Below are 11,062 nucleotides of genomic sequence, written 5' to 3' on the forward strand. Positions count from 1 at the left end.
TATAATTTATATATAGATTATTTTACTATGCCGTTATAATGCCAAAATTTATATATAGATTATTTTACTATGACGTTATAATGCCAAAAGTTATATGTAGATTATTTTACTATGCCGTTATAATACCAAAAATTTATATATAGATTATTTTACTATAATGCCAAATTTATATATGGATTATGTTACCATGCCATTATAATGCCAAAATTTATATAGATTACTTTACTATGCCATTAAAATGCTAAAATTTATATATGGATTATTTTACCATGTCGTCATATTTTACAAATGCCAAAATTGAAATATGAACTATTTTTTTAATGTATCCTCATAATAGTAAACTTATATAGGCTATGGTCATACCTTGGACTATTATTATGGACTCTTATGACCTTATTCCCTATTATTATGGACAAGTATTATGACCTGGACTTTTCAGTATGACCATGACCACGACTTTTAGATCAAGACCTTGTCATGGACAACTATAGTATGACCATACGCCTGGACATAAAATAAGCACTAAAACAGGAAAAATGGGATAATAACAATATTAAGCTAACATTTCATAATGTAGATTTTATGTAATTTAATAGTTTGTGTTTTTATCAGGAAGCTAACAATTTCGATTGTTTTATCAAGACGCAAGGTAAGTAGAATCCTCATCTACAATACAAGTCTTTTATGTGTCTTATGTGCATTTATATGCTTTATATGTTATCCTGCCATGTTCTTATGCATAAGTTATTTTCAAGAATGTTATAATTATTATGCATAAGCATGCTTAATGTTCACAGACAAGTTACTGAAAGCGTTAAAGTAGAGGTGCTGCTTGGGAGACCTAAGTCCCAAATAAGTAAGGAGGGAGATGTACGTCCCTATATAATGAATGTTTATGAGGGAGAAATTCCCTATTATCATGTTATGTTCAGGTGGGAATGTGATTCCCTATGTAATGCCGGCAGCAGCATCCTCTAGGGCCCAAAAGAAAGGAAAGTGAAAGAAAGAAAATACATAGCATGTTGCATGTTTATTTTAATGCATATGAGGTAGTTATTCTACTTACTGAGCCTTAGCTCATCAGATAATGTTTTGTATTGTAGGTAAGAGACCCCAAATATAAATTGTTGATGAGTATACGTGGGGCCAACATGACTGTACATATGGGGCTGACCTGAAGGGAGTGGAGTTCTGCTATGCTATTTTATAAATAAACAAGAAACTTGGTTTTATTATATTTCATTAAAAGTATTTTGTGAACTTTATCATTTACTTAAAGCTTTAAAAAGTATTTCATGAACTTTGTAATTTACATAAAGCTTTTCAATTTAACAGTTGGATACATTTTCATTTCTACGTTAAGGTGTAGTAACGCCACGAAAATGATTTATAAAAGTATTAAGATTTGTATGTAAGATAAAGTTTTTATCTAGTTGTGAGTATTGTGTGGTTAAGGTTATAAACATTATTTATGTATTGTTTAATAAAGTTTTTGTAAATTCAGAATTTCAGTATTGTCATATTTAGGTTAAAATTTGTTTTTACTCTATATATATGTATGTTAAGAAAGGAGGTCGTTACAACGCCCTTCCTCTGCCTCTCGTAAAAACAAGCTTCTAGAGGATGCCTTCGGAGAGGGTTTTGAGGCTGCGGATACCATTCCTTTGCCAGTTGAGGCAAGTAAAGCCGTTGTGCCCGAAACTAACCCTGGGGGTCAGGAATCAGGGGCTGTCGAAGTAACAGGTGTTGACATTCTTAGTGCTGACGCTTCCTTACTACCGCCTACCGCTTCTGAGTCTCATCCAGGAGATGTCATTGCTGTGTCCTTGAAGGGTACTAACACTTTTGAATCTCACAGTGCTTTCTTGGAGCAGCTAACATCTTCTGTCATGCATATGCCGGTGTACCTCCCCACTGATTTGGGTGAAGATGATAACTTATTTATACGCCCTTCGAAGACGTATTCTCCTGGCGCGGGGACAGTTGCGCTGGCATCTGATAGCATTATGGTGTCGACGTTAGCAGAAGGTGGGAAGCCAGCTGCCCCCGTTGCTTCTGCAGCTGCGCTTGCAGGGGGAGAAGCAAGTGACAGAGCCGGAATTGTGTCAGAATATGGGCCCTCTGCGTCCAATGAAGTTATGGATGAAATGTTACGCATAAGTAGGCCCCATCTGCCGACAGAAGCGATTGGATCTTTGAGCGGGCAAGGTGATCTGTTGCAACAAGTATCAGATCACATCTGGATGGTAAGTTGGTTCAAAAATCGGGCCTTGTTTATATCTCTTGATATGCATAAGATGTTATTTTTAATGGGTGTAATTGATTTTTCACAGAGCTATGTATGTGCATTTGCTGCAAGGCGGGAATATGCAGCGGCTATACAAAATGGCTCTAAACTAGCGGAGCAGACGGCGAAGTTAGAAGAGGAGTGGGCGGGGAGAATGATGGCTGAGGAAAATCGGGACGTGCTCATGGAAGCCATCAAGAGGCTAGAAGCAGAGCTGGCAGAGGAAAAAAAGAGGGTGATTGCCACAGAGGAGAAGCTGGTTAGTACTATCGGGCTCGAAGTAGAGCGAGATAAACTGAAGGCTGACTTGGTGGATATGACCAATAAGTGGATGGAGAAAAGTCAATTCTGCATTCAGCATGAAGCCCGCATGGAGAAGCTTAGCAGTATGATGAACGACCTTGAAGAAGATATTGTGTCATTGCAAACTGATAAGGAGATCTTAGACAAAGAGAAAACAGAGCTGGAGCGAAGGGCAAACAGTCTTGAGGCCAGTGCAGCGGACGCCAAGAAGCAGAAGTTGGAGGCTGAACTTCTTTTTGGTAATAAGTTGAAGGAAACAGAAGAGGCGGTAATCAAAACCAAGAAGCAGTTGGAGGAGATGGCAGAGGTATGCGACTCTTCTTTTGTTATTGATGTATTAAAAAATTAATGGGCCCATAAAACACGTGTGTTGATTCCGTAATGTTTTGGGTTTTGCAGAGGGCAGTAGAGGCGGCGATTGAAGCCACTAAGCAGCGCATTCGAGATCGGGAGATCACCGAACGCAGACTTGTGAGGGTGGCTGAGGTAGATACTGCGAAGTATCTGGATCTGGCATTACGTAATAAGAAGCAGACCCCAGAGGAGAAATGGGCAAAACTGGAGATGTATTGTAAAAGCGTCGATGTAAAAATAAGAGAGTATGACGTCGACAAGTACTTGAATGAACTTGGGGATTTGCAGATTTCCTATCCGCCGTGCCATCTGGAGAAGTTGAAGCTGAGGGGCGACGCGCTGGGGTCGATGTATAATGCCAACGGGGAAGCTGTTGAAGATAGTGTTGCCAATGTGGTGTCTGATCAGAAGACATCAAGATCCGCGCCTGTAGCAGAGGGCAAGCCAGATGGTGAAAGAGGTGTCGTAGAATGACCGACACACTATCGTTTTGTTAACTTTTTTCATGTTTTGCTGTGAATTAATTTCTGTATATACATTCTTTGGGCTCTTTAGGCTGCTAGTATGTAGTTGATTGTAATGGAGCAAATTATCAATACAAATAGAACTTTGTTTCCTGTTGGTTGTCTTGGTGTGTGTACTGTATGTGTTTGTTGTTGTTTAGGACTTCATCAAAGGCGTGATGACAGGTGTGAGTCATATGGTTTACTCGGATCAGAAGCTTCATAGACCCTTTAGGCCATTGCATGCAAAATACAGCGAAAGGTTATATAGATGGTGGGAGAGGATGCCCAATTAAGTGTTGTGTGAGTGATCCGTCCTGGTATTTTGGTGATGGGTTGGAGCTAACAACATTGTTGTTGCAGGTGAGCACCGTGAGTGGACGAAGGTTCCCTTTCTGAGGAGAATCTTTGACAACCCACAATGGCTTTACTCAAAATGGGCTATGGAAGAGCTTATCATAAGTGGCATCCCGCATTACATATCGTGTGAACGCTATGGGTTAGGCCATCTGAAGCTAGAGAGTGCGATGGCAGAGTACATGCGTCATATTGAGTGGGATTAATTATGAGGAAGAAAATAGTTGTTCATAGAGAATAGATCAATTATGAAATCAGGAGTTAATACTGTCGTTAATGTAAAATAACTTATAAATAACAAATTCTGATTTATTGCTATTTTTGAGTATACATCGCCTTCTGATCCCATGCTTAGCATCTGCCAATTTAAGTCATAGTGATAAGTGTGTTGTACTCCTACGATGTTGCCATTATTGTTGGGTGGCAGACCTTCTTACTCGTAGGGAGTCGTTGTAGTGGTCTTGATCGGAACAGGTTTGGCCTCTGGAGACAGAAACTTTCCCATGAGGTCAAAAAGGACAATGTGATCCAGACCGAACGCGGGGGACAAAGCGTAGAGTAGGGCGTTGAGGCAGACGCAAAGAGGTGTAGATTGAGAAACAGATATCTTTCCAATGCACCCATACCATGTAGCGGAGTGATGGGTCGTTTGGGCTGCCGCGTATCCTGACAGAGGCACCCATTGTGTAGGATATGGGTGCGACTGCGAGAAAAGTTCCTCCCAACCTTGGATTGCCAAACCAGCTAGTGTACATTGGAGAGGAATCCAAAGCATGACAGCAGATGGTTCTGTTGTGATAGTCAGGGCAGATTAGACAGCAGGAGGTGCTCCTCTTATGCGGGTAAGAGGGTAAGGTTTGCAGTGCACCTCCTTTGGACGGCCAGAGCAGCGTAGTCAAGGCAGATTAGACTGCAAAATGGCTAGCCGTAGCTCCCTGTGAGCTTAGTCAAGTCAGATTAGAATGTGGTACAAAATCCAGTGAGACGGCAGAGGCGGTAGGATCGTGTACGCAGATTGTGTGTAGTGGCCTTGTTGCCATGAACTGTTGAGATTCAACCTGGTGCCAACGTGCGGGGTGTGATCCTCGCTATGCATTATTATTGCTCTTTGTTTATTGAAGTGTAGGTGTGGGTAACATGTATTGAGATTAAAGATATATGGTGTATTGCTTGGGGAGGTTGGCAACTTCAAGCATTAGATCATTGTTTATTTATAGCCATTGTGGTAGGTGGTTTTTGAGTACATGTGAATAATGTTACAAAGTTAGGTGAGGATATAATTGAGAAAACCTTTCGAGTGAAAAGTTAATTGTCACGTGTCTGACGTGGTGAAATATGGTGGACAATAATGTCAAGGAATTGAATATACAAGAGAAATTTAAAAGAATGTGAAAAAATAGAAAGTTGTTGTATTACTTTTGAATTGCACAGTACAACTATTAACAATAATATTGCTTTAAAGACATTGAATTCCAAGTACAGGGTACGATTTTCCCACTACGTACATTCTTTAGGGTGTAAGACCCTCTGCCTAGTACTTTAAAGATTTCGAAAGGCCCTTCCCAATTAGGTTCTAGCTTCTTCTTGTTGCCTGTGACCTTATGCAGAACCCAATCACCTTCTCGAAATGTGCGTGAGTGGACTCTTTTGTTGTAGTAGCGTTTTGCGACCTTTTGATAATTCTCTAGTCGTAATTGTGCCATTGTACGTGCTTCTTCTAGAAGGTCCAGGTTGTGTAGCAGTTGAATATTGTTTGTTGTTAGATCAGATGCGATCTCTGTCCGAAGTGTAGGTAGACCGACTTCTGTTGGGATGACGGCCTCTGTTCCATATACCATGGCGTAGGGAGATTCCCCTGTGGAGGATCCTTTTGTTGTCCTATATGCCCATAATACTTTCGGTAATTCTTCTACCCATGCTCATTTTTTATCTTCCAAGTTCTTCTTAATGTTGGCAAAGATAACTTTGTTGGAAGCCTCTGCTTGACCGTTGCCCTGTGGGTAAGTGACAGAGGCGAAGCTTAGCTTGATCTTGTATGTGTCGCATAGTTCTTGTACATTCGCATTCTGGAACGGAGTTCCATTGTCCACGACTATCTTCCACGGTATCCCAAATTGACATATGATATGCTTCTAGATGAAGGACACAATGTCTATTTTGCTGACCGTGACGTACGCCTCTGCCACAACCCATTTTGTGAAGTAATCAGTGGCTACAAGAGCATACCGTCTTCCTCCAGCAGCCTTAGGTAGTTCACCTACATCCATACCCCATTTTGCAAAAGGCCAAGGTGCAACGATGGGGTGTAAGGTTTGAGCATGTTGATGGATGGTGGGTGAAAATCGTTGGCATTTGTTGCATTTTTTGGCATAATCCCGCGCTTCTGTCATAATGTATGCCCAGTAATACCCTGCTGTAAGTGCCTTGTGTGCCAAACTCCGTCCCCCTGTGTGATTTCCACATGTCCCCTCATGTATTTCTTCTAACAATTTCTTAGCTTTTGATGGGCACAAACACCGTAGGTATGGGTCGTTGAAGGATTTTCGGTACAACGTCCCACAGATTATGGAATAGCGTTGTGCCCGAAGGCGCAAAAGCTTTGCATCTTTCGGATTAGGTGGGAGCTCGGAGGTGGTCAAGTATTTTACGATTGGATCTATCCAGCATTCAGGTTCTGATGAGGTTGAATAGACTTCCATGTATCTGCTTGATCGGCTTATAGATATGGAGGACTGGCGTGTGCATCCCCCCGCAGAAGCTAATTTGGCAAGGGCATCGGCCTTCTAATTTGGCTCCCTAGGTACTTGTATGAGTTCGAACTGGCGAAAATGCGATCGCAAGTCAGTTACCTTCTGTAGAAGACTAGCCAGATGGGGTGCTTTGGTATCAAAATTTCCAACCACTTGCTCTATCATAAGCTGCGAGTTGCCTCTGGCATTCAACCGTTGGATGCCCATTTCTCGTGCGAGTTCTAAACCATAGATTAGTGCCTCATATTCTGCTTCATTATTCGTCGTGGATTGCTCTAAACGAATGGCTTCTTCGATTTTGAGGCCCGAGGGAGCTTCTAATACGACGCCAATACCATCCCCTTGTGAATTGGATGCTCCGTCAGTATACATCGTCCACATCCATTGATCTTCTGATTCTAACAATTCCGGCAGAGTGTCAGGGGTGAACGACTGAATTTCAACCAGGAAGTCAGCGAGTACCTGTCCTTTTTTAGCTTTTCGTGGCGAAAACTGAATATCGTACGTCCCTAGCTCAATGGCCCATTTAGATAACCTTCCAGAGAGGTCAGGCTTACTCAATACTTGCTTCAATGGATAGTCCGTATATACAATGATGGTGTGGCTTTCAAAATATTGTCGTAATTTCTTCTTTGCCGTAAGGAGCGCGAGTGCCAACTTTTCCATCATACTGTATCGAGTTTCAGCGTCCAAAAGCATCTTGCTGCAGTAGAACACTGGCCTCTGACGATTGGCTTCTTCTCGGAAGAGAACAGAACTCACAGCGAATTGTGAGACAGACAAATATAAGAATAAATCTTCATTAGCTATGGGGGAGCTCAATATAGGAGGGGTGCTCAGATAAGTTTTCAATACTTCCAATGCTTTTCTCTGCTCTGGTCCCCAGGTGGTGTTGGTAGATTTCTTTATGCATTGCAAGAAGGGTTGACAATGGTCAGACATTCGTGATATGAATCGGCTTAATGCTACTACTTTGCCTGCCAGAGCCTGTATGTCTCGGATGGTTCGGGGCTCTTTGACTTCTAAGAGGGAGGCAATCTGCGTGGGGCTCGCCTCGATGCCCCTCTGACTAACGATGTATCCCAAGAACTGTCCAGAGGACACCCCAAAGACACATTTAGAGGGGTTTAATTTCATTTTATAAGCATCAAGGACGTCAAAGCACTCAGTCAAGTCGTCTATATCTGAAGAGCTTTGTTTGGACTTGATGACCATGTCATCAATATAAGCCTCCATATTTCTCCCGAGTAATGAGGAAAATAGCTTGTGCATCAGCCTCTGGTATGTTGCACCGGCATTCTTTAGACCGAAGGGCATAACTTTGTAGCAATACAAACCACCTTCTGTTATGAAAGTCGTATGAATCCGATCCTCTGATTTCATGGGGATCTGATTATATCCAGAGTAAGCGTCAAGGAAGCTCATTCTTTCATATCCTGCCGTGGCGTCTATCATCTGATTGATCTTTTGTAGAGGGTAGCTATCCTTGGGACACGCTTTGTTTAAATTTGTGTAGTCTATGCATACTCTCTTTTTCCCATTCTTCTTTGAGACCACGACGGGGTTGGCGAGCCAACTGGGGTACAAGCATTCTTCAATTTCCCCTGTGCTTAGGAGCTGTTGTACCTCCTCTTGTATGACATGATTCACCTCTGGAGCGAACCTCCTCTGCTTCTGCTTGACGGGTGGGAAGTTGTTGGAGATATTTAGGCTGTGACTCATGACAGAAGGGTCTATTCCGGGCATGTCATGTGGAGTCCAGGCAAAAGTTCTCATTCTGGTCTTGAGGAATCGTATGATGGTCTACCTCTCTTCTCCAGAGAGCTTGGTACTTATCAGCACTGTCTTAGAGGGGTCAGCTTCTGTAACGACCTCCTTTCTTAACATACATATATATAGAGTAAAAACAAATTTTAACCTAAATATGACAATACTGAAATTCTGAATTTACAAAAACTTTATTAAACAATACATAAATAATGTTTATAACCTTAACCACACAATACTCACAACTAGATAAAAACTTTATCTTACATACAAATCTTAATACTTTTATAAATCATTTTCGTGGCGTTACTACACCTTAACGTAGAAATGAAAATGTATCCAACTGTTAAATTGAAAAGCTTTATGTAAATTACAAAGTTCATGAAATACTTTTTAAAGCTTTAAGTAAATGATAAAGTTCACAAAATACTTTTAATGAAATATAATAAAACCAAGTTTCTTGTTTATTTATAAAATAGCATAGCAGAACTCCACTCCCTTCAGGTCAGCCCCATATGTACAGTCATGTTGGCCCCACGTATACTCATCAACAATTTATATTTGGGGTCTCTTACCTACAATACAAAACATTATCTGATGAGCTAAGGCTCAGTAAGTAGAATAACTACCTCATATGCATTAAAATAAACATGCAACATGCTATGTATTTTCTTTCTTTCACTTTCCTTTCTTTTGGGCCCTAGAGGATGCTACTGCCGGCATTACATAGGGAATCACATTCCCACCTGAACATAACATGATAATAGGGAATTTCTCCCTCATAAACATTCATTATATAGGGACGTACATCTCCCTCCTTACTTATTTGGGACTTAGGTCTCCCAAGCAGCACCTCTACTTTAACGCTTTCAGTAACTTGTCTGTGAACATTAAGCATGCTTATGCATAATAATTATAACATTCTTGAAAATAACTTATGCATAAGAACATGGCAGGATAACATATAAAGCATATAAATGCACATAAGACACATAAAAGACTTGTATTGTAGATGAGGATTCTACTTACCTTGCGTCTTGATAAAACAATCGAAATTGTTAGCTTCCTGATAAAAACACAAACTATTAAATTACATAAAATCTACATTATGAAATGTTAGCTTAATATTGTTATTATCCCATTTTTCCTGTTTTAGTGCTTATTTTATGTCCAGGCGTATGGTCATACTATAGTTGTCCATGACAAGGTCTTGATCTAAAAGTCGTGGTCATGGTCATACTGAAAAGTCCAGGTCATAATACTTGTCCATAATAATAGGGAATAAGGTCATAAGAGTCCATAATAATAGTCCAAGGTATGACCATAGCCTATATAAGTTTACTATTATGAGGATACATTAAAAAAATAGTTCATATTTCAATTTTGGCATTTGTAAAATATGACGACATGGTAAAATAATCCATATATAAATTTTAGCATTTTAATGGCATAGTAAAGTAATCTATATAAATTTTGGCATTATAATGGCATGGTAACATAATCCATATATAAATTTGGCATTATAGTAAAATAATCTATATATAAATTTTTGGTATTATAACGGCATAGTAAAATAATCTACATATAACTTTTGGCATTATAACGTCATAGTAAAATAATCTATATATAAATTTTGGCATTATAACGGCATAGTAAAATAATCTATATATAAATTATAACGGCATAGTAAATTAATCTATATATAAATTTTTGCATTATAACGGCATAGTAAAATAATCTATATATAAATTTTGGCATTATAACGGCATAGTAAATTAATCTATATATAAATTTTTGCATTATAACGGCATAGTAAAATAATCTATACATATATAATAACTAAATAACTGAAAAGAAAGGCTCGGGAAGAGCTTACCTAAAAGGTTTTCGTAGGCTAGCGTTATGGACAGAACTTCGCCTAGATCTCCGAGGTTTAGAACTTTAGAAGGATGTTAAGAATATTTTTGGGTAGAGTAAGAGAAATGAAATGAGGTTTTTGTGATTTCAAGATGAGTTTTGGAAGGGCTATTTATAGGAAAAACTTGGGATACTATTCTAATAAAATATTAAAAATAATAAGCATAGTGGAATAATAACATATTCAAAATATCAAGCATAGTAATTTGCTTAAGTCATCAATGTGTCACTACTGCATCAACATGTGGAACCCATGGGGTGGACCCCGCTGTGGGACCCATGTGGACCCTACTGTGGGACCCTTGTGGACCCCACTGTGGGACCCACTATGAATAGTACCCGGTGAATAGTAAAAAAATGAAAATTTCCCAATCTTCTTATATTACTTAGTCTAGCATTTTTGACTCACAAACTTTTCTGAAAAAGTTTCTCTAACACCCATAAATTAATTATTCCCACCTATTGGTTACTTCGACAACTTAGAATTGTTAAAATCCCATAATAGAAAACAACTACACCCCCAACGGTCATGAACACTATTCACCAACGGTCATAAACGGCTAGTTTTTGCCCTATAAATATTTGTTCCTTCAACCATTTATTTGCACAACTTCTTCATCTCTTAACCTTCTAGATAAAATTCATCATCAAAACATGAATTTCTCTTTATTTTTCATAACTTTAGTGATTGTTTGCTTGTATTTAGCATCATTCTATGGGTATTATACTAATGAAATGCCCATGAATGTTATAGTTGCATATTCATTAGTTATTCTTCCACTTTACTTAATAGCTCTAACATTCGGTTAGCATTGTAATGCACT

At 39.4% G+C, this 11,062-nt stretch overlaps 1 long non-coding RNA gene across 1 annotated transcript; it reads right to left on the minus strand.

Moving 5' to 3' along the window:
* Positions 1-8,433: 8,433 nt before the first annotated feature.
* Positions 8,434-10,291, minus strand: LOC133816611 (uncharacterized). Its single transcript, XR_009885371.1, has 3 exons — positions 10,198-10,291; positions 9,351-9,387; positions 8,434-8,896 (listed from the first exon to the last, which is right to left on the minus strand). It is a non-coding gene; the product is annotated as an uncharacterized LOC133816611 (long non-coding RNA).
* Positions 10,292-11,062: the final 771 nt, after the last annotated feature.

The sequence above is a fragment of the Humulus lupulus genome, chromosome 2 (assembly GCF_963169125.1).
Source record: "Humulus lupulus chromosome 2, drHumLupu1.1, whole genome shotgun sequence".
Taxonomy (NCBI): Eukaryota; Viridiplantae; Streptophyta; class Magnoliopsida; order Rosales; family Cannabaceae; genus Humulus; species Humulus lupulus.